This window comes from Herpailurus yagouaroundi, unplaced genomic scaffold, assembly GCF_014898765.1.
Source record: "Herpailurus yagouaroundi ecotype Mexico unplaced genomic scaffold, PumYag 77, whole genome shotgun sequence".
In the NCBI taxonomy this organism is placed as follows: Eukaryota; Metazoa; Chordata; class Mammalia; order Carnivora; family Felidae; genus Herpailurus; species Herpailurus yagouaroundi.
This window is the reverse complement of record NW_024412388.1, coordinates 77,726,506-77,745,847: the sequence shown is the minus strand read 5'-3', so window position 1 is coordinate 77,745,847 and position 19,342 is coordinate 77,726,506. Positions and strand designations below refer to the sequence as shown.

General features: G+C 37.7%; 1 protein-coding gene and 1 long non-coding RNA gene across 22 annotated transcripts in view; both read left to right on the top strand.

Moving 5' to 3' along the window:
• Positions 1 to 19,342, top strand: part of ZNF644 (zinc finger protein 644) — a 106,176-nt gene that overhangs the window by 51,185 nt on the left and 35,649 nt on the right. The gene's annotated exons all lie outside the window — the stretch shown is intronic.
• LOC121027460 (uncharacterized) lies at positions 1,794 to 14,609 on the top strand. The gene is made up of 3 exons (XR_005788752.1): positions 1,794 to 1,804; positions 13,556 to 13,561; positions 13,869 to 14,609. It is a non-coding gene; the product is annotated as an uncharacterized LOC121027460 (long non-coding RNA).

The following is a 19,342-nucleotide window of genomic DNA, read 5'->3' as shown; positions in this document are numbered from 1 at the left end:
CAGAAGAGAGCCCGACATGGGGCTCGAACCCTCTAACCAGGAGATCATGACCTGAGCCGAAGTCAGATACGTAACTGACTGAACCATCCAGGCACCCCTCTCTCATTGTGGTTTTGATTTGCATACCTCTACTCACTAGTGGTATTGAGCATCTTTTCATGTACCTGTTGGCCATTTATACATCTTTTAAGAAAAGTGTCTATTCAGATCCTTTGCACCATTTCTAATTGTATTATTTGTTTTCCAGCTATTCAGTTGTACGTTTATACGTTTGAGGTGTTAATCCCTTTTTATATTTATGGTTTGGAAATATTTTTTTCCCATTCTGTAGGGTGTCTTTTTACTTTCTGATTGTTTCCTTTGGTTTACAGAAGCCTTTTAATTTGATATAATCCCTCTTACTATTTTGTTGCTTGTTAAGGTGTCATATTCAAAAAGCCCTTGGGGCGCCTGGGTGGCTCAGTCGGTTGAGCGTCTGACTTCGGCTCAGGTCATGATCTCGCAGTCTGTGGGTTCGAGCCCCGCGTTGGGCTCTGTGCTAACAGCCCGGAGCCTGGAGCCTACTTCAGATTCTGTGTCTCCCTCTCTCTGCCCCTCCCCCACTCGTGCCCTGTCTCTCTCTCTCTCTGTCAAACATAAATAAACATTAAAAAAAAATTAAAAAAAAAAAAAGCCTTTGCCAATACCCATGTCAATACCATGTTTATTTCTAGGAGTTTCATGTTTTCAGGTCTTACTTACATTCAAGTCTTAAATCCATTTTGAGTTAATTATTGTTAAGTGGTGTAAGGTAGGGGGTATGTTGATTTTTGAATGCTGCAACTTTGCTGAATTTATTTATTTCTGACAGGTTTTTTGTGGCATCTTTAGAATTTTCTGCCTGTAAGATCATGTCATCTGCAAACAAAAATAACTTCCTTTCTTTCTAAATTGAATGCCTTTTGTTTCTGTGTCTTGCCTAGTTGCTCTGGATACGAATTTCAGTACTGTGTAAATAGATACAATAAAAATGGGCATCCTTGTCCTGTTTCTGATCTTGGAGGAAAGGTTTCTGTCTTTTGCCCTTGAGTGCATTGTGAATTCTGGGCTTTCCATACATTGCCTTTATTATGTTGCGTTTATTATGTATGATTTCATTCTATTCCTAGTTCATTGAATGTTTTTATCATGAAATAATGTTGAATTTTTTCAAATGTTTTTTTCTGCATCAACTGAGATGATCATGTTGTTTTCATCCTTATTTTTTGTTAATGTATATTACATTGATTGATTGTCTTATGTTAAACTATCCTTGCATTCCAGAAATAAACCATCCCCTGCCCCCGCCCCGTGGTCACGGTGTGTATACTTTTTAATGTATTGTTGAATTCTGTTTGCTGTGTTTTGTTGATGTTCTCATTTCCTTTTCTACTTAGATAATTGAAGGCACACAGTTGCCTTTCATAATGAAGACGTGCTACAGTATATAGTATTATTTACTCTGTCTTTACTACTAAGGAAAATATGTTCAGTGGAATGTGATAATATATCTTTCAATAATCATTCATACATACCAATATTCTGTTGCACATGCCTCACATTAATCACAACATATAGTCATATGCTACCTGGATTCCACACTATGTTTTTCAATCATGGTTGCACCTTTAGCTCCCTAGGAGTTTCTTTAATATATATGTGTATTCTTTTAATAATTCTTTAAATATATATATTTAAAACTAACAGTGCCAGAGCCACATTCCTAAATTCTTCAGAAGGAGACTAAGTGTCAGTAGTTTTTAAAAGGTCTCCAGGTGCAGACGTGGTTGAGAAACCTGTTTTAGATGATTCTGACTACATATTAGAGCTACTATGGAAAATGGAAAACTATAGCAAAGTTGAATCAGAAACTCTAGGGAAGAAGTTCTGGCAATCTGTTTTTGAAAAGTCTCAATTTTTCTAAAGCACGTTTACGGTTTTGACCACTAGTTCACAATTTTCTCAGCCACAGAAAAGGACAGTTAGCAAACTGTTTTAATTAAGGTCATTTACAGGGACTTCTTATGTAAAGCTTTTTATATTATGGACTCAAAAGAGATCCATATGTTTAATATATCAGGTAATAATAGCTAAGGTGTTCTCTTCTGACCATTAAGGAAATTGCTGTCGATACCTAGGTAGGAATATATCTCTGCTGCATGGGGTGCAATAATATGAGTAGGCAGGACCAAATTTTTTCTTAGGCAAGGGTGCTCATATGCCCAAACAGATATTCTTTTTTTTAAGCCCCAACATTTAGCGTAAAGCATGGCGGAGGTAACCTCAGTTTGGTGTATTCATAGGGCAAAAATAACGAGTTATTCACATATATTACAATAGATCCTTCAAATACAGTATAAGTGTATTCGTCTACTAGGGCTGCCATAAGAACATATCATGGACTGGGTGGTTTAAACAACAGAAATTTATTTTCTTACAGTTTTGAGGGCTGGAAGTCCAAGGCAGGTTTGGTTTCTCCCGAGGCCTCTCTCCTTGGCTTTAGATGGCCATTTTCTTGCTGTGTCCTTACATGGCGTTTTCTCTGTGTGCATACATCCTTGTTGTCTCTCTGTATGTCCTAATCCCTCCTTTTAAGGACACCAGTCAACTTGGATTAAGACTTACCCTAACTGCCTCATTTTAGTTACCTGTTTAAAGGCCTTGTCTCTAAATATAGTCAGAATCTGAATACTTGGGGTTAGGGCTTCAGTATATGATGGGGGTGAGGGCACAGTTCATTCTGTAACATTAAGTGGGTTCAAGATGTTCTGTGTAACTGAATGAATTAGTGAGTTGAATGAAATTATTTGGAATTGTTTTTTGCAGTCAACATTTTACCATATCCTTAGAGTGCAATACCAACCAAGTCCAATAAACAACTTTTGGTTTACTGTGGCAGGTAGGTATGCACCTTTGCCATCTGAAGGTATTTTAAAGTACTTAGAAAAACTGTCATAAATCTGGGAGGATATTGTAGCCTTACTTTATATCATTTATGATATGAATTTGAAAAATTCATTATGACCCATTTTAATTACTGTGATATTAATAATTAACAGTATAGAAACAGTAAAAGTGTGTTCTTTTGTTGTTTAAAGCACCTGAAAGCTAATGATATAATGATAAATGTTGCAAAGATTTATATTACTCTTACTTTCCAATTAGTGGAAATATTAAATAAGTTTTTATCTTTTGTGTACACACTGATGGCTAGGGAGAGGCAGTTACCCAGAAATAAGAAGTGTGTCTGGATAAAACAGTTAACGTTAATAAAAAAGAAAGTTTGCTTTGTTGAATTCCCATAATAATTGCAGGCTTTATTATTCACTTATAGTTAGCCTGCTTTGTCTGTGTCCCTTCATTTAGGTATTCAAGCACCTTCTAGTTGCTTAAAACACAGTATATACAGCAAAAACATGGTTCCTATTCATTGGGAGAAATACGTTTTTCAAAAATTATATCAAATATTTGAAAGACAGAGCTCTGAAAGAAACAAAAGCATATGACAGAGGAACTTGACACAGAGTTTTCAAGGAGGGCTTCCCAGAGTAAGTGACATTTAGAGCTGTGATCTGAAGGAAGCTTAGGAGTTAAGGTTAGCTAATTTATGTGATGGAGGGGAACAGAGGATTCCAGACCAAAAGAACTGCATGTGCAGAGTCCCTGTGATGAGAAGGAACACAATGGGGAATTTGAGAGAGGGCCAGAGTAGTTGAATTCCCTGAGAACTGTGAGGAGTAAAGAGATGGGAAGGTAGGCAGGGCCCAGCAAAAAGCCTTTTCAGGGGCGCCTGGGTGGCTCAGTCGGTTGAGCGTCCGACTTCGGCTCAGGTCATGATCTCACGGTTCGTGAGTTCGAGCCCCGCGTCGGGCTCTGTACTGGCAGCTCAGACCCTGGAGCCTGCTTCAGATTCTATGTCTCCCTCTCTCTCTGCTCCTCCCTAGCTCATGCTCTGTCTCTCTCTCCTTCAAAAATAAATAAAAACATTAAAAAAAAAAAAAAGCCTTTTCAGCTGTGATAAAGATTTGGGACTTTGTCCTGAAATAGAGGAAAATGTTGTGTTACATAGAGGAGGGTAAGCTTGAAAAGGTCACTCTGCCTCTAGGCATGAAGAAGTGATTAGAAAGAAACCAACAGATCCAATGAGAAAGCAGATGGATTAATTTTTAAAAATTATTTCTGCTTATGATCATACACAAAAAAGCAGTCACACTGGTACTGTATTAGGTGCTAGAGGTGCATCAGTGAACGAAACTTTAGTCTCTGCTCTCAAGCTTACTTTGTGGTAGGGGAGAGGAAACAGATAATCATATAACTATATAATCTGTCAGCTACTAATAAGTAATGTGAAGACAAATAAGACCAGAGAGGGGGATGAAGAGTGACTAAGGGTGCTGTTTTATTTAGGAACTGAGAAGATCACTGGAACTGAAGAATCTGTGGAGGAAGAACTCCAGGCAGAAAACATTAAATACAAAGTATGTGGGGCCTGGTCAAGAAATAGCAAGGAGGCCAGCATGGCTGGGGTACAGTGATAAGAAGAGTGTTAGGAGATGAGGCCTAGGACTGTGTACATTCTAATTGGGTTGTACGTTAACCAAATGACACTACTAATATCAAAGTGTGTGTGTGTGTGTGCGTGCGCACGCGCGCGCGCGTGTGTATAGCTTTCTACTAAAATTTAGCCATTTATTTTGCTGGTAATAGTTTACCAAAGTAAAATAGTATTATTAGGTTCTGGAACCATTTCCAGTATATGGAGGGTTGATTTCTATGCACACCACCATGCAGTTCTCCAGATATCAGCTTCGTGTCCTACAATTCAGCTCATTCTGGGGCGCCTGGGTGGTTCAGTTGGTTAAGCATTAGATAGACTTGATTTCAGCTCAGGTCATGCATGACCTCATGGTTTGCGAGATAGGGCCCTGTGTCAGGCTCTGCACTGACAGCATGGAGCATGCTTGGCAATTCTTTCTCTCCTTCTGCCCCTCCCCTGCCTGCTCACGTGTGCTCTCTCTCTCTTTCTCTTTCTCTCCCACCTTCTCTCTCTCTCTCTAAAAAATAATAAACATTAAAAAAACAATTCAGCTCAATTCTGATACTATTTCACAGGTTAATGTTACAGCTCTCTAAGACTCCCCCCACCCCTAAACTTCAGATGCCAGTTGCAAGCCCAGGTTGTGGTCTGCTTCTGATCAACTGGTTACCAGTTAGAGGTTCCCATGACCCTCTTCTTGAATTTAGGATGCAAGTTACAAGTCTGGGTTGTTACTTTATTACTTGTACTTCAAACCTACTGGCTCTAAATCACAAGTTCCCATGATCCCCTCTTTGGGGTTGATTAATTTGCTAGAGCAGCTCACAGAACTCAGGAAACCAGTTTACTTACTAGATTTCCGGTTTATTATAAAAGGATATAACTCAGGAAGAAGTGTGCAGTTTCCATTGTCCTCTCCTGGCACACCACCCTCGCAGCACATCCCTGTGTTCACGAACCCACAAACTCTCTGAGCCCCATCCTTTTGAGGTTTTATGACAGCTTCATTATATTTACAGGATTCATTAAATTATCAGCAATTGATCTAACCTCTAACCCTTCTCCCCTCCAGAGGTCAGGTAGGTGGGACACATGGTTAGCATGGCTACCTCTGGCAAGCAGTCCCCAGTCTTAGGTGATTTCCAAAAGTCACCTCATTAACATAACAAAAGAATTTTTTTATAACTCCTTATACTTAGGAAATTCCTAAGGGTTTTAGGAGTGCCAGAAACTGGGAGGAAGACCAAATGTTTCTCATATATCACAATATCACAAGTATTCATCATTTAATAATTCCTAAGAGCTATTTTTCTTCTTTTTATTTTATTTTATTTTTTTTAATTTTTTTTTCAACGTTTATTTATTTATTTGGGACAGAGAGAGACAGAGCATGAACGGGGGAGGGGCAGAGAGAGAGGGAGACACAGAATTGGAAACAGGCTCCAGGCTCTGAGCCATCAGCCCAGAGCCTGACGCGGGGCTCGAACTCACGGACCGCGAGATCGTGACCTGGCTGAAGTCGGACGCTTAACCGACTGCGCCACCCAGGCGCCCCTTTTCTTCTTTTTAAATAAGACAAATAGTCATCAAAAATATTCAAATACAAAGGGTTAGTGTTACTGCTCTCCCAATCCCTAGTTCATTTTTGAAGTCCTAATCCCCATCACCGCAGAGTAGGACCTGAGGTAGGTATCTCGGAATACCTCAGAGTAAACCTTATTTGGTGATAGGGTATTTACAGGGGGAATCAAGTTAAAGGTAGGTCACTAAGGAGGATGGCGCAAATCCACTTATAACTGATGTCCTTATTTAAAAAGGGATATTTGGATGCAGACATGCATATAGAGGAAGACAGTTTGAAGAGACATAGGAAGATGATCCACAAGCCAAGGAGAGGCCTGAAACAGATCATTTACTACTCTCCTTACTGTCTCCCTGTCTTTAATGAGGGTAATACTGTTGTAAAACTCAGGTGCCTCCCCTGCATGTGTTTCACTAATTTCTAAAGCAATGTAAGTCTTTTTAAGAAAATGACTAAAGGGGGCGCCTGGGTGGCACAGTCGTTAAGCGTCCGACTTCAGCCAGGTCACGATCTCGTGGTTCGTAAGTTCGAGCCCCGCGTCGGGCTCTGGGCTGATGGCTCAGAGCCTGGAGCCTGTTTCCGATTCTGTGTCTCCCTCCCTCTCTGCCCCTCCCCCATTCATGCTCTGTCTCTCTCTGTCCCAAAAATAAATAAACATTGAAAAAAAAAATTTTTTTTAAAAAGAAAAAAAAAAGAAAATGACTAAAAAACAAACAACGAAAAGTAAACAATGTGGCATTATATTCATTGTTTGCTTTCTAAAAAAAACTTAACTTTGAAACTGTAGGTTTCTTCAGGGTAATACATACAGCTCTTTTCCAAAAAGATTGACCTTTTCGGTTTGTTTTCAGACTTTGTACCAAAATATTTCACAAACTTACTTGCTTAAAATTTATTCTCAGATTGATTTTCTTTTTCTATTCTAATAATGTATTTCAGTGTAACTTTCTGTTGCTTCAGAGTGGTGTTTTATGAAAAAAATTGCCACCACTTGGTGGCACTACTTGGCTTAAAAATGAATCAGATGGTCTGCTTCTGCTATTAACTGCTGTTCTGCATAAATCATTAAATTCAGAGGGGAGCAGCTTGATATTAAGCAACTTAATATTATAAATATTTGATTCTTATTTTGTAAACAAAATAATAATAGGTGTTGTAAAATTGAATTGTATTAAAATGTCATATGGAATATAAAAATATAAACCAAGGCTTAGTTTGGTAGAGAGGGAAGCCTACGAATTTTTGATAGGATTGTCTTTTAGTTCAGGCATCATCTTTATTTTTTGCCTTAATCATCTTTGTGTCTAAATGTCAGAAAAATATTTTTAATATTAGAAACAAACATCTTCAACTTTTCTTTAGTGTTAGCATTTTCTTTTTTTTTCTTTTTTTTTTTTTAACATTTATTTATTTTTGAGACAGAGAGAGACAAAGCTTGAACAGGGGAGTGGCAGAGAGAGGGAGACACAGAATCTGAAACAGGCTCCAGAGTCTGAGCTGTCAGCACAGAGCCCGACGCTGGGCTCGAACTCACGGACTGTGAGATCATGACCTGAGCCAAAGTCGGCCGCTTAACCGACTGAGCCACCCAGGTGCCCCTAGTGTTAGCATTTTCTAAGATGTGTATTTTATTTTGTCTTATATAAAGCTATGAAATTGGATTTTTTTCAGGTGATCAAGGTAAATTAAATGTATAGGAAAACAGAAAATATAAAGGTGTTTCATTATGTCTTTCTGCAGCCAATATGCAGAGGATCTAGAAATGTAAGATGTGGAAAGTTATTACACCCCAGACATGACTTTTCTCCTAAGCAATTGATACCTAATATCATAGTAGCTAAAATATTTGTGTAATTATTGTGTTCTAAGTTGCATATACAGCATATAAAAGATGGTGATCCAGGTCTTTAAAATTCAAATATGATACATCAAGAAAGTGCACAAAGTGTAAGTATACAGCTCAGTGAATCACCACAAAGTAAACACCCCACAGCCACCAGAGATCAAGAAATAGAATACTGCCAGCAACCCAGCAGCCCCTGTGTTTCCTTTCCCAATCACTCTTACTTGGAGTAACCACTGGCTTGACTTCAAAGAATATGTTTGTGTTTTTGTTTTTTTAACCCCGCCTTTGTACTTTTATATAAATAGAATTATATAATAGTATTATTTTGTTTTTGCTTATTTTGCTTAACATTACATTTGGGAGGTTCATGGATGTTTTCATTATCAGATGTAGTTATAGCTCATTTGTATTTCATCAGTATCTTTTTTACTTTTGGACATTTGGATTGAATAATACTGTGATAACATTCTTGTATGTGTTTCTTGGGGCACATGTACATTTATGTTGAGTACATACCAGGGGTAGATTAGCTGGGTGATTGGTGTATATGTGTTTAAATTTAGAAGATAACATGAGAATTGTTTTCAACATAGTTGTACCTGTCCTGTTAGTAGGATATGAGTGTTCATGTTGCTCTGAATTTTCACCAGCATCTGGTATCAATAGCCTCTTTAATTTTAGCCCTTCTGGTGGGTGTATTTCCCTGATTTCAAATAAGATTGAGTACTTTTCCACAAATTTTTTGGCTGTTCGTATATCCTTTGTTGTGAGGCTTCTTCTTTCCCCATCTTTTTATTATTACTATAATTATTATTATTATATTCCTAATATATTCCTAATTTATACGAGTTACATAGTTTATGAATATGAGCCCTTTTCTTTTTTCCTTTTGGAGTTTCTGTCCTTTTTAAGAGTTTTTTTTTAATTTAAAAATTTTATTAATGTTTATTTTTGAGAGAAAGAGAGAGCAAGCACAAGTGGAAGAGGGACAGAGAGAGAGGGAGACACAGAATTTGAAGCAGGCTCTAGGCTCTGAGCTGTCAGCACAGAGCGTGACGTGGGGCCTGAACTCAGCGAACTGTGAGATCATGGCCTGAGCCAAAGTCAGACACATAACCAACTGAGCCACCTAGGCACACCCCTGTTTTCATATGTGGTAGATATAAGACCTTCATTTAGTTAGGTTTGTTAGAAAAATATATACCCACTTTGGCTTGATCTTTACCCTACTGTTAATATCTTTTGATGAAAGGAAGGTCTAAATTTTAATGTAGTTCAGTTTATCATTGTTTTCCTTTATAGTCAATGTTTCTTGCGTTCTGTTTAAGAAATCTTTCCCTGCTGCAAGGAGGTGAAGACATCTCTTATGTTACCTTCTAGAACAGTGGTTCTTAACTAAGGCAATTCTCCCTTCCCTCACCCCACACCTTCCCTACCTGTGCAGGAAATTTGGTAACGTTCACATTTTTAGTTTTCACAGCTAGGTGACTGGGGTATTCCTGGTGTCTAGTGGGTTGGCTAGGGATGCTTGCTAAACATCTTACAGTGCGCAGAATGCTAAACGTCCAGCAATGCACAAAACAGTTACCTAGCCCAGAGTGTCACTAGTGCTGAGGTTGTTAAGACACTGTGCTAGAGACTTTATTACCTAAAACTGATTCTGTATACACTTGACCCTTGAACAACATGGGAGTTTGGGGCACTGACCCCTGCATTGTCGAAAATTGCTATATAACTTTTGACTCCCAAAAAACTTAGCTACTAATAGCCTACTGTTGATTGGAAGCCTTAATAAAATAAGATAGTCAATTAACATACATTTTATATATGTATTATATACTGCATTCTTATATTAAAAGTTAGCTAGAGAAAAGAAAATGTTAATAAGAAAATCATAAGAAAAATACATTCATAGTACCGTAGTATATTTACTGAAAAAAATCCATGTAATGAGTGGACCTCTTTGCCATTCAAACCCATGTTGTTCAGGGGCCAACTAAATGTAAAGTATAGAGGTCACTTTTTTTTTTTCTTAGGGGTACGCATTTTATGAGGCACCATTTATTGAAAAGATTGTCTTGCCTCTGCTCTACAGGATCACCTTTGTCATAAATCAGGTGACCATATATACATGGGTCTGCTTTGGGGCTCTATTTTATTTTGTTGGTTTACTGTATCTACCCTTACACCAAAATCATGCTGCTTTAATTTATGTGGCATTATAGCAAGTCTTTGTATTTAGTAAGACAGATCTTTCCACCTTGTTCTTCTTGACTCTTTGCGCTTCCATATAAATTTTTGTAGTCACGTGGTCAGTTTTACAAAAATTGAATTTATTCATTAATTTGAGATAGAGTTGACATCTTTATGGTAATGTCTTCCAGTCCATGAATGTCATATTATCCTTTCATTTATTTAGGTCAGGAGTCTCAAATTCTGCATTCTCAAGACCCATTTATACTCTTTTTTTTTTAAATTTTTTTTAACGTTTATTTATTTTTGAGACAGAGAGAGACAGAGCATGAACGGGGGACAGGCAGAGAGAGAGGGAGACACAGAATCGGAAGCAGGCTCCAGGCTCTGAGCCATCAGCCCAGAGCCCGACGTGGGGCTCGAACTCACGGACCGCGAGATTGTGACCTGGCTGAAGTCGGACGCTTAGCCGACTGAGCCACCCAGGCGCCCCCCATTTAAACTCTTAAAAAGAACTTTATTTGGTTATATCAGTGTTTCTCAGCCTTAGCACAGTTGACACTTTGGGTCAGATAATTTATTGTTTGGAGGAAGAGTTTCCCATTAAATGCCATTATAAATAACATAATTTTGTGAAGAGCATACTTTCCAAAACAAAACTTAGTGGGAAGAGTAGCATTGTTTTTACATTTTTGTACATTTCTTTAATATCTCACTTAATAGAAAACAGCTGGATTCTTACACGTGCTTCTGCTTTAATCTGTTGGAATAGCACGAGTCCTGTAGACTCTGGACAACTCCATTTTACAATTTTGAGAGAATGGGAGTGAAAAAGGCAGATAAGGTCTTCGTGTTATTATGAAAATAATTGTGATTTTAAAGATCCCCTAATAAGGTCCCAGGGATCCCTACAGGCCTGTAGATTGCACTTTTGGGAACAGCTGCCCTAGGGTTTTCAACATGCACTGTTGACCTGTAAGTCTAATTAAGTTATTTTATATTTTTTAGACAATACAAGGAAACTAAAACATTAAAGATTCCATTAACTTCCTCCCCTTCTTAGTTTATTTCCTAGAATACGTATTTTTGACTGCATATGTGTTTTAAGCCCCATAAAAAATCATCATTGTTTTATGCCATTATTTTAGATTTACCCACATAGTAACCATTTTTGTTGCTTTTTATTCTTTCCTGCATCTTCAGTTCTCCCATCTATAATCACTTCCTTTTTTTGAAGAACACTTGTACTGAGAAATTGTCAGTTTTTGTTGTCTTGTCATGTTCTGTATTTCACCTTCACTTTTGAATGATAGTTTTTTTACTAGTTAGAATTCAGGGTAGGCAGTTGTTTTCTTCTAACTACAATATTATCCCTTTGTGTTTGGGCTTCTTTTATTTCTGTTGAGAAATTGGTTGTTATTCCTGTCAATGCCTTCCAGCCAAAAAGACCAGTAAGAACACAGTTTTTTATACTTGTTGCAGTGAAGGATTCTACACGTATTTATAGGAAACCTTTGGGTATTTTTTTAAGAGGGTATTAGAAAGAACCTGTTATAGGATTTGGACTTTGGTTGGGTAATTTTAGAGAGAGTCTAAGGAAGTAGAGGTTTGCTGTGAATTGATTGTTGTCAGAACATGGGAACATTTTAATATTGCTATCTTTTTTTAAATTCAGGTGAAATTTATGTAGCACACAATCATTTTAAATGCACAGTTCAATGGTATTATATTCATAATATTACACAACCTCCAGCTCTCTTGTTTCAGAACTTTTTCAGTATCCTGTAGCTATTATGTAATATTTCCTATTTTCTCCTTCCACTGTCACCTGATACTCTTTACTTACTATCTGTATCAGTTTGCCTATTCTGGATATTTCATATGAAAGGAATCATGCAATACATGACCTTCATGTCTGACTTCTTTTACTGAGCATAATGTTTTCAAGGTTCATCCAAGTTGTAGCATGTACTTTGTTTCTTTTTTGCTATTATGAATAATGATGCCATGTACCAGTTTCTGTGTATACATAAGTTTTCATTTTTCCTGTGTATATATCTAGAAGTTGAGTAGCTGGGTTGATTGGTCATTCTCTGTTACCTATTTTTAGGAAACACCAAACTGGTTTTCCATAGTGGATGCACCATTTTACAGTCTTACCACAATTGATAAGGGTCTCTATTTTTCCATATTCTCATCAACACTTGTTATTTTTCATGTTTTTCTTTTTTTAATTAAAAATATCTTAATGAGGGTGCCTGGTGACTCAGTCAGTTAACCATCTGACTCTTAATCTCGTCTCAGTTCTTAATCTCAGGGTCATGAGTTCAAGCCCCATGTTGGGCTCCATACTGGGTGTGAAGCCTACTTTAAAAAAAAAAAAATCCTAATGGGTGTGAAGTGGTATCTGTTCGTGGTTTGCATATGTATTTTCTTAATGACCAAGATGTTGAACATCTTCTCACAGATTTGTTGGCCCTTTGTATATCTTTTGAGAACTGTCTGTTCACATCGTTTGTCCATTGTCTTATGCTTCTTACTTTTCTTACTCTTGCTTATATTCTTTCCTTTCCACTCAAAGAGTCCCCTTTAACATTTTTTGTAAGGCTGGTGTAGTGGTTATAAATTGCTTTAACTTTTGCGTGTCAGGGAACTTTTGCATAACTCTCCTTCTGTTGTGAATGATGGATTGCTGGATAGAGTATTCTTGGTTGCAGAGTTTTTTTCTTTCAGCATTTTGAATAGATCCTGCCTCTCCCTTCTGGTCTGCAAAATTTGTGCTGAAGAATCCACTGATAGCTTTTTGGGGGTTTCCCTTGTATGTAACTGTTTTCTTTTCTCTTGCTTCTTTTAAAATTCTCTCTTTATCACTCTGCCATTTTAATTACTATGCTTTTTCTTGGTACGGACCTCCTTGGGTTGATTTTGTTGGGGACTCTGTGCTTCCTGGATCTGTATTTCTGTATCCTTCCCTAGATTCATGAAGCTTTATTATTTCTTCATATAAATTTTCTGCCTCCTTTTCTCTGTGTCCTTCTGGGATCCCTATAATATGAATGTTATTACACTGGGTGTTGTGGAGTTCCCTTAATCTCGTCACATTTTTCCACTTGATTGCTTTCCCTTACTCGCTTCTCCAGATTGCTGATCTATTCTGCTTTTTTTAGTCTATTTATTCCCTCTAGGGTATTTTGAATTTCAGCTAATAGAGTTAGTCATCTCTGATTGTTCTTTATGTTTTCTGTTTGTTGAAGCTTTCACTGAGGCCTTCCACTCTTTTCTCAAGTCCAGTGACTGTCTTTATGACCATTACTTTAAATTCTCTTTTGTTTATCTCTCTTGCTGGGATTTTGTCCTGTTTTTTTCATTTGGGTCATAGTCCTCTGTCTTCTCATTTTGCCTAACTTCTGTATATGTTTCTGTGTGTTAGGAAAGTGATCTATATCTTCTGCTGTTAAAAGTAGTGGCATTATGAAGAAGAGGTCTTGTGTCCTGCAGTGCAGTGTCCCCACTTCACCAGAAGCTGACACTTGAGGAATGTCTCCTGTGTGTGTTGCTTGCATCCTACTGTGGCTGAGCCACGTTTGCCTTCAGTCCAGTCATCTGCAATATTGCTCTTTGCCTGTTTTGGGCAGGGTTTGGTCCCTGTGGTGTTAGTGGGCCAGTCTCGGCCACCTTGCACTTGAGTTGAGTCCGACCAGGTGTTTGCCAGAGCTGTGGTAGCACCAATCTGCAGGGTTTCCCTGTGTTGCCCCTGAGAAGCTTTCATTGGTGGGAGGAGCCTACAGTCAGACCAGATGTCTGCTGGCAGCCCATGCTGGGGCCACAGACAGACTGGTATGTGTGGTTTATCTTCCCCTCTCCCTGGGGCATGAGTCATTTTAGAGTGGTGCTTGTCCCTGGCGAGGCTGCTTGCACACTGCCACCCTTGTGGTATTGCTTTGGATGGACTCCTCAGGTCTGCAGGAGAGCGTGGGGACAGGGGTGCCAGCCAGGTCCATGCCAGTCTACTGCAGGAGAGAACTTAACAGCTGCCAAGGAAAACACTTGTCCAGGCTGGGATGGAGGGGCCGAGTCTAGAGAAGAATGCAGGGGTAAGGCACCCTGTTAGCAAGCTTAGGTTGAGAGTATTTGTGCTACGCTGGTTCCCACAGGTTTACTTTCCAGGCTGGGAGTCAGGGGAGGGAAGAGGGAAATGGTGCCTGCCAGCTCTTTTGTTGCTGGAGAAGTCTCCCAAAGATCCCTGCTCCTCCAACACATTCTTTGAGATTAGTAAACAAATCTCTTTCCTGTATGCCCTAGGCATTTTTCAAACTGCTGGTTCTATGTTGTATCTCATCAGGACTGTTTGTTGTGCTATCTCTTTTAGGGAAGGGACTCAGTTCCCTTTTGTCCTCCAGCTCTGTCAGCACCAAGCCTGCTGAGTTTTAAAGTTCCAGTCCTTCTGGGGCGCCTGGGTGGCGCAGTCGGTTAAGCGTCCGACTTCAGCCAGGTCACGATCTCGCGGTCCGTGAGTTCGAGCCCCGCGTCGGGCTCTGGGCTGATGGCTCAGAGCCTGGAGCCTGTTTCCGATTCTGTGTCTCCCTCTCTCTCTCTGCCCCTCCCCTGTTCATGCTCTGTCTCTCTCTGTCCCAAAAATAAATAAACGTTGAAAAAAAATTTAAAAAAAAAAAAGTTCCAGTCCTTCTGGTTTTCAAAGCCAAATGTTACAGGGATTCATCTTTCCAGTACAAGTCCCCCAATGTCTGGAGTGCTTGGCATAGGGTCTTTTCCTCATGCCTGCAACATCCCTCCCATGCATGGATCCCTCAGATTGGTCAATTTGGCTCCCAATTGTGTCTCCACCCTACCTACCCTCTTCTCTATATTTAGCTGTAGAGAGTCTGTTCTGCTAGTCTTCGGATAATTTTTTGGGTTATCTACACTGATGTGGGTGTTATCTAGTTGTATGCATTGGACACAGTGACCCTAGGATCCTCCTCCTTTGCCATCTTAACACCTTAGTTCTTGGCTGAGCCTTTGTCCATTTTTAAAACTGGGTTGTCTTTTTGTTGTCCGGTTGTTTATATATTCTGTATTCTAAACCCTTATTAAATATATCTCAATGATGTCCTTTGATGGACAAAACTTTTATTTTAATGAGTCCAGATTATCTATTTTTTCTTTTGTTCATCATGCTTTTGGTGTGAAATCTAAGAATTTATTGCCAAATCCAACATCATGAAGATCCATCCCTAGGCCTTCTTCAAAGAGCTTTATTGTTTTCAGCTGTTATATATATAGTGTTGATCGATTTTGATTTAGTTTTTGTATTTGTATGTGATATGAGGCAGGGATCCAACTTCATTATTTTGCATGTGATTGTCCATTTGTCCCAGCACCATTTGTTGAAAAGACTGTTCTTTCCCCATTGAATGGTGTTGGCACGTTTGTTGAAAATCGGTTGGCCACAGCTGTTTGGGTTTATTTCTGGATTCTCAAATCTATTCCATTGGTCTCTATGTCTACCCTAATGCCAGTACCACACTGGTTACTATAGCTTTGTAATAAGTTTTTAAATCAGAGGGAGTACCCCTACTTTATTTCTTTTCAATATTGCCTTTGCTTTTCAGAAACCTTTGCAGTTCCATATGAATTTGAGTATCAGCTTATCCATTTCTGAAAGAAAAAAAAGGCCATTAGAATTTTCATAGTGATTGTACTGAATCTGTAGATCACTTTGGGAAGTTTTGTCATTTTAACAATATTTCATCTTCAAATCCATGAACATGGGATGTCTTTTCATTTATTTATACCTCCTTTAATTTCTTTCACCATTGTTTTGTCGTTTTAAGTATATAAGCCTTTTACCTCCATAGTTACATTTATTCTTAGGTATTTTATTTTGGATGCTTTTGTAGACAGGATTTTAGTTTCTTTTGAGATCATTCATCAGATCATTCATTGATGGCTTAGAGAAACACAACGGATTTTTGTGTGTTGATCTTACAACTGCAAATTTGCTTGATTTTGTTTATATTATCTCTAGTAGGGTTTTTTTGTGTGTGTATGTGGAGTCTGTGGTATTTTCCAAATATATAAAATCATGTCATCTGTAAATAGAGATAGTTTTATTTCTCCCTTTCCAATTTGGATGCTTTTTATTTATTTTTCATGTATAATTGCTGTGGCTGGGACTTCCAGTACAGTGTTAAATAGCAGTGGTGAAAACAGGCAGTCTTTTACTTGGAGTGAAGGCTTGGTTTTCACCTTTGATGACTGTGATGTTAACTCTGGGTTTTTCATGGATGCCTTTTATTATTTAGGGAAACTCCTTTCTTTTCCTAGTTTGCTGAGTGATTTTGTCATGAAACAGTGTTGGATTTTAGTAAGCGGTCTGTGTCTGTTGAAATATTCATGTATTTTTTTTTCCTTTCACCTGTTAATATGATGTATTACATTGGTTGCTTTTCTTATATTGAACTGTCTTTGCATTCCTGGGATAAATCCCACTTGGTTATAATATATAATCCCTTTAATGTGCCTTTGGATTCAGTTTGGTAGCATTTTGTTGAAATTTTTACATCTGTATTCTTTGTCTGGTTTTGATTTTAGGGTAATGCTGACTTATAAAATGTGTTAAAAAGTGTTTCCTCTTCCACGGGGCACCTAGGTGGCTCAGTCAGTTGAGTGACTTTAGCTCTGGTCACGATCTCATGGTTCTATGAGTTCGAGCCCCACACTGGACTGTCTGCTGTCAATGCAGAGCCCACTTCAGATTCTTTGTCTCCCACTTTGCCCCTCCCAGCTCACATTCTGTCTGTCTCAAAAAATAAATAAACATTAAAGAAAAAAAAAAAAAGTGTCTCCTCTTCCACATTTGGAAGTTTGTGAAGGATTTGTGTTCATTCTCCACATGGTAGAATTTATTAGTGAAACCATCTGATCCTGGACTTTTCCTTTTTGAGAGGTTTTTGATTACTGATTCAGTTTCTTTACCTGTTAGAGGTATGTTCAGATTTTCTATTTATTTTTGAGTCAGGTTTGTGTTTCTAGGAATTTGTCCATTTCATCTAGATTATCTGATTTGTTGATATCTAGTTGTTCATGGTATTCTCTTAAAATCCTTTTAATTTCTCTAAGGTCTGTATTAATGTCCTTACCTTTGTTTCTGATTGTAATTATTTGCATCGTCTCTTTTTTTCTTCTTAGTCAACTTGTTAATTTTGTTGATCTTTTAAAAGAATCAACTTTTTATTTGTTTTATTCTATTTTTATATTTGCTTATCTGTGCTCTAATACTTATTCCTTCCTTCTGCTGGCTTTGGGTTTAGTTTGCTCTTCATTTTTCTAGTTCCTTAAGGTGTAAAATTAGGTTATTGATTTGCTGTCCTTTTTAATGTAAGCATTTATAGCTATAAATTTCCTTCTCAGTATGCTTTTGCTGCATTCCATGTTTTTGTATGTTGTGTTTTGTTTTCATTCATCTCAGGATTGCCATCTTAATAAATTAATTATTAACTAATTAATAGGGAAGGCACATTGAAGCTGGGATAAACTTATAATTGGTAAAGAATTGATAATAGCAGTCAATTCATTTAGTGGCAGAAGGTCATATTTGATTACTTTGTGTTACACAGTAACCTTGTCTGAAGTGATTATTCTGAGATATTTTTATGTTCAACAAGAGAACAGTATGATTTAGCTGAAAGCATCAGAGTAGTTCTTGGACTTCAGGAGCTAGCTGCTTTTTTTTTCCCCCCCAGTCTAATTATTGTCTTTTTGTATCCTTTTTGCTGCTGCAACTTTTAAGATTTTCTCATTGTTTTGCATTGTCATCACTTTTACTGTGATGTATCTAAGTGTATTTTTCTTTTTATCATATCCATCTTAAGAGTTCCTGGTGCTTCCAGAAACTGTGGTTCGATGTTTTTTGTCAGTTTTAGAAAATTCTCAGCCATTATCTCTTCTAGTATTGTTTCTGTCCTGTTTTCTCTCTCCTTTACTTCTGGGATTCCCATTAAATACATGCTAGATCTTTTTCCTGGGTCCTCTTTTGGCTCTGTTCTTTCCTCCATTTTCTATCCTTTTGTATCTCCTTTCTTCATTCTTTCTTTGTTCTGACCCTTTCCAGTTCACTCTTTGTTTTGTTTTTGTAGATACTCTTTTTCTCCCAGTTTTACTGAGATATAATTGACATTTTAACTCTTTAATTGTATCTAATTTTTAGTTTTATTGCATGGTGACCAGAGAATATGGTCTACATGATTTCTGTCTCTGTTGGAAATTTCTCCATCATCATTATAATATATAGTCAGACTTTATATAATGTTCCACTTACATTATAAAATAAGAATGTCTATTTCTTGTTGTATAGGGCTATTTGATCATTGTCTTTACAGACATTTATCTTTTGTATCTCCTAAGAGAATTTTGGAAAACTGGCATTTTTAAGTTGGCATTTGGATTTTTTGTCATGAGTGAAAATAATTATCAGCATTTATACGTGTGTACATGCTGTAAATCTAATTTCTTCAAAACCTTTGTACTGTTGATTTAATTCATTAGCTTACAGAAAATGTTGGCCATATAACAATTTAACGAAGCCAAGTCTTCATAGCTAAATCAAAGTGTCAGTAACAAGGTGGCTTTACTTTTTTAGATTTAACTATCAGACCTGCCACTGTTGACAACCTTTTCATTTCTGAATTTTAATTCTAAAACTGAGAAATGGAATGAGAGGGGTATGAGAGAAAGGAAAGTAGGTATAGAGAGGTTGAAGGCATAGTGAGAGAGACAAGACACTGGAATCTTGAGTTGTTTTTCAATGAACTAAGACTATGTAGCCTTTCTATATTGTTTGCTTTGCTGCCATAGCAAGGAAATTTGTATTTCCCAAACTTCCTTTTATTTGGTTGCCAGAGGCTTTTACACAGAGTATTACCAGAGCAGTGTACAATACCAAGGTTCTGGATGATGGCATTCTTCTAGACCTTTGAGAGATTCAGTTAATAAATACAATGATCTATGCCCTTGTGACTTAGTTCTACAGGAGGGATACACAAACGATAACCATAATAAATAAATATATTACACAGTATGTTAGAAGGTGTAAGTGTTTTGGAGTAAAAAGGGGTGAACCAGTGTAAGTTTACTTGAGAGTGCCAGCAGAATAGTGAAAGTGAGG